The sequence below is a fragment of the Marmota monax genome, unplaced genomic scaffold (genome assembly GCF_021218885.2).
Source record: "Marmota monax isolate L192 unplaced genomic scaffold, Marmota_monax_Labrador192_F-V1.1 WCK01_AAM20220418_F8-fsc00469, whole genome shotgun sequence".
Taxonomy (NCBI): Eukaryota; Metazoa; Chordata; class Mammalia; order Rodentia; family Sciuridae; genus Marmota; species Marmota monax.
In genome coordinates this window covers 281,962-287,301 of record NW_026694000.1, presented here as the reverse complement: position 1 = coordinate 287,301, position 5,340 = coordinate 281,962, and positions in this window count along the sequence as shown.

Sequence of the window (5,340 nt, the reverse complement as noted above, 5' to 3'; positions counted from 1 at the left end):
ATTTATAAATGTAGCCAACAATAATTTATATATATATATATATATATATATATATATATATATATATATATATATTTAGTTGTACATGACAGTAGACTGTATTTTGAAATATACATACATGGAGTATAACTTCACATTTTTATGTGTTATGTGTTATGTTATACTGGTCATGTATTCATGTGTGAACATAGAAATGTTGTGTCGATTTATTCTACTGTCTTTTCTATTCCCATTCTCATTCCCATCCCTTTTATCTAATCCAATGAACTTCTATTCTTTCCTCCCCCATTTCTTAACTATGTGTTAGCATCTACTTATGAGAGACTTTCAGCCTTTGGATTTAGGAGATTGGCTTATTTCACTTAGCATGATAATCTCCAATTCCCTCCATTTACTGGCAAATACCATAATTTCATTCTTTTTCACAGCCGAGTAATATTTTGTTCTAATTTATTCATCTATTGAAGGGCACCTAGGTTAGTTTCATAGATTAGCTATTTTGATTTGAGCTACTATAGACATTGTTGTGGCTGTGTCACTGTAGTATGATTTTAAGGATTTTGTGTGTAAATCAATGAGTGGGATAAATGGGTCAAATGGTGGTTACATTCCAAGATTTCTGAGGACTCTCCATACTGCTTTACAAAATGATTGCACCAATTTGCAGTCCTATCAATATTTATCATTACTTGTATTCTTGTCAATTGCCATTCTGACTGGAGTGGGATGAAATCTCAGCCTTTGGATGTGGGAGATTGGCTTATTTCTCTAAATTGCTAGAGATGATTTTTTTTTCATTTATTTGTTGGCCATTTTCACATGTTCTTCTGTGAAGTGCCTTTTCAGGTCCTTTGCCCATTTATTGATTTGTGTTATTTGGGTTTTGTTGTTTTGGTGTTAAATAATTTGAGTTATTTGCATATCCTGGAGATTAATGCTCTATCTGAGGTGCACATGGCAATAACTTTCTCACCTTCTGTAGGCTCTCTGTTCATATTCTAGATTGTTTCCTTTGCTGTGAAAAAGTTTTTTAGTTCAATACCAACCCATTTATTGATCCTTTTAAAACTTTTTTTAGTTGTATATAGATCACAATATCTTTATTTATTTTTATGTGGTGCCGAGGATCAAGTACAGTGCCTCACACATGAAAGGCCAGCACTCTACCACTGAATTACCAGCCCTCATTTATTGATTCTTGATATTCTTGGTTTGGGGAATCTTGTTGAGGAAGTTGGCTTATAGTTTCAACTCTAAAATTACTCTGTAATGGATATTTCATGCAAGTAGATTTTATACAACTCTAGGTCTTTTCTTTTTTTACCAGTTTCTTTGACTTAGAATACTGTTAGAATCCTCTGTGTTGTAGCAAGCATCACTATTTTATTTTTTTCTGTTGTCTAGTGAATTCTGTTTTATGACTATGTCACTTAGCCAATCATCAGTTGATGAACCTTAAAATGCTTCCACCTCTTGACTACACCAGTACTACATGCCTGGGAACATATATTTACAAGTTAACTTTTGGACATGTTTTCTTACCCTGCCTGCTGGTGGTCTTCATGAATTGTGCTGATTTTATTATCTCTCTGTGTTACTCATGCTGTGCTTTTTGTCTTGTCTGTTTTTATTAATTTGATCTCTTTTATTCCGAGCTCACAAAAAAAAATATTTTTCATGCATTTTCTCTGTCTTTTTTGTCACCAACAGTGTTTGCCCGGTGATTATCTTGTTGAAATATAAATTCACTCAAGGTGAGAGTAATATCTGATATTCACACCTATTCTAGAATGAATGGAAAATATTATTGCCTAATAGTTGTTTTAAAAAAATACTATTTGATATCATACCAATACTTTTTGTTAATAGATTGATCTGTTAAGACTTTTATTCTAACTATACTTTAGTGATTAAATGTAAAATTAAATTCACTTAACCTGATAGTGAATTCATCTGTAGAATGCTCTTACTTGTGTCAGTATGGGAAAAATCTTCTGTATAGATTTCCCCAACGTTCATTATGTAGCCAGAATAGATTTATAGATCTGTAATCCTTGACCAACTGAAAAGCTAATACCTTGTATTATAGAAACAATCTACTCATCATAATGCTGGTATAGATTATGGTTTTTTTCCAATTGAATTTATGTAAAGTTTGTTGAGTTTTTGTTAAACATTTTCAGTAACTTATTTTCATACTGTGTTATTTCATACTTATTTTATTCATGCAGATGGATGATCTTACTACAAAGATGGACAATGCATCTTCAAAACATTTACAATTGAAAGCAAACTGTCAACATTTTATGCAGAACTTGTTTTTATTTTTGAAAAGTATACATGATACATTTGAAAAAATAGAAAGGAATCAAAAAAAGTTGGAAGAAAATGTAGCAAACTTCCCAAGGCACACCCAGAGCACTAGAGTAGAACAAGGCCAAGGAGTACAGTGGAAATGTGGCACTGAACAACGATCAACATGGAATTTAGAGGAGAAGCAAAAACAAGTACTTCTGGTTTTACAGACTATGTTATTTATCTGTAATGTGCTTTAATTTATTTCACTGTAAATTGTATTTTGGATACATACATTATATGTGTATTCTATATCTCTTGAGGAAAGTTGCGTAGATTTCTATGAGGAAGAAGACATTTGATGCCTCCCTTCAAATATCTCAGTTTACACATCATTCTTATAGCTAATTCAATATGAATAATGATTTTTATCAGATAACTTTGACATTGTATAATAGTGAGCATAAATAAGACTATGAGGAGAAAAGAAAAAATGTGATGCAGAAATATAACATACTTTTGAATTGTTAGTTTAAAATTTTCAAGTTTTATACTTTGAATTGATTCTATTATTCTTTAATTTATCAGATGATCTGAGTACTAACATGAGAATGATTCATGACTAAGAGTACAGTTCAATGGTAGATAGCTTGTCTAGCCTGTGCAAGGCCCTGGGTTCCATCTGCAATAGAAAGGAGGAGGAGGAGAGGGGAGGAGGTGGGCAAGGGGGGAGAAGGGGAAGAAGGAGAGGAAGAACTCAATTATTATTAGTTCAAGTTTAATGTAGTTTATGGGCAGGGGAAGAGGAGGGGAAGGAGGAGAGGAAGAACTTAATTATTACTAGTTCAGGTTTAATGTAGTTGATAGTGATGACAGAAGTTTAAAGTCTAGCATCTTTCTTCTTCACATTTAATATTGCTGGGTGAATTTTTGACCCAGAACTAAATGAAATAAAACATAATAATTATTTGGGTTCTAATTGTTTTTAAAATGCATTCTTTTTATTTTCTTTAGACACAAGCAGCAGCTGTGGAAATTTCAGAGCAGTTAAGACAGACTAATTTTGCTTCAATAAGAAGTCAAATTGAACTCAGAATTAGCCATCTGGAATCTGAACTAAAAATTCTAAGAAATGCAACTGAAAGAATATAGCACATCTATATAGAAGAATCAAAATTCCACAAGTATGACAAAACCTAGACTTAAAGAGAGCACTTTAATCTCCTTAATTTGTCTCTACTGCATAACTTTGAGACAGGTTCATGAGATCAGTAGCATGCAAATCTAACTAGACAATATAATGTGTAGAAGTAATGTTAGGAAATTAATGTACTTTTGATACATTAGTTTAGGAAATTTATCGTTCACTCACATTTTACATCTGGAAGCAAACTATCAAGCTTTCTTCTCTTAGTGTTCTCATATATGTAATCTTGTCTATTAGACTTCTAGTTAAGTATTTTTGAAGTTTTTTTAATTCAAATAGGTATATTGTGTCCAAACTGTTTCTAAGCATTTCATAACATGGAAACATGTACAAGTTTAATAATTTTTGAAAGATTATTACTTAAACCCTAAATGTCCAGTGTTGCTAAAACTACCTTCTCGGAACATTCTGACACCTGACAGATTAACTGCCTTTTATTTTGATCTTTGATATTATCCTTAGATGGTACCTAGAGACAAAATGTTATGTATAGTTTTCTCTCTCTACATTGTCATGCGTGTGATAAAGGGAAAGATCATCACAGGAATGAAGGGAAGTATAACTTGCAAAGTAGTTAAAAATATTCTGATGATCAGTGTTGGGGCCTGTGAATGACAGAATGAATGGACAGGAGTCTCCTGAAGCCTTGGTAACAAATTCATGAGCCATCTTTCTTGGAAGCAGCTACAATTCATCTTGATCACGAACCTAGCTATCTTGTTCTGCACCAGTGGTTGTTGCTCTGAATTAAGCATTTGCTCTCAGTGCCAAATGCTTAATTTATCTAGGTAATTTATCTAGGTAGAATATACATGTGGAGGTAGTAAATGATTGAAAAGATCTTCAAAGAATGTTCTTTAAGTCCTTGAACTGGTTCACTTAGTATGGATCTTCCTAGCTTAACTAAAATTTTCTAGTTGCATATTTTTATGGAAAACATGATGATTTAATATACTTCAACATGGTAAAATGGCTTTGGTAGTCAAATAAACTAAGGTATATATCATCTGCTATATTTATCTTTAAAATACCAATATTTCTAATGGCATCCTCCAAAAAGAGTTTTTCAAGAAGGCAGCATTGTTACCTGCAAAGTCACACATCTCTGATTGTTTTCTCTCTTTCACCTACATTACTTTAATTGCAAGTTTGAAGCCCCCTAGAAATATGTGCATTTCTTTAGAGAAATTACAAACTCATGATTGCATGCACTCTCTCTATTTTGATTCTTTTCAGTGTTGTGCCCACTTACTGAGAATTTCCACCTACTATTTTTTTCTTAATAATTTATTTAGTTGTAGATGGACACAATATCTTTATTTTGTTTATTTATTTTACGTGGTGCTAAGGATTGAATTCAGTGCCTCACATGTGTACTCTATCACTGAGCCACAATCCTTCTACTTACTCTTATGTCAACTTTTAAAATTATTTCATTTGATGAAAATCTTATATATATATATATATATATATATATATATATATATACACACACACACACATATATACATATATACATGTATACATAATATTTATACATAATATTGAGGTTAATTTTTATATAATTAAACAAGAATGAAATATAATGTGCTCTAATTCAGTGACCAGTACTTCTGCTTTATCTGCCCTGCTTCCTCCCTGTGTTCTCTTTCTTCTGCTCTAGTAATCTATGTTATACTTATTTCTATTTTTTTAATTATGAAATATGGATATACATGAAGGTGAAATTCACTGTGATATGTTCATATGCATACACAGAAAAATTTGATCAGATTCATTCCACTATTCCACACTGAGTGCTGTCCCCAACTCCCTGGGTTGGGTTGGGTTAGGGTTAG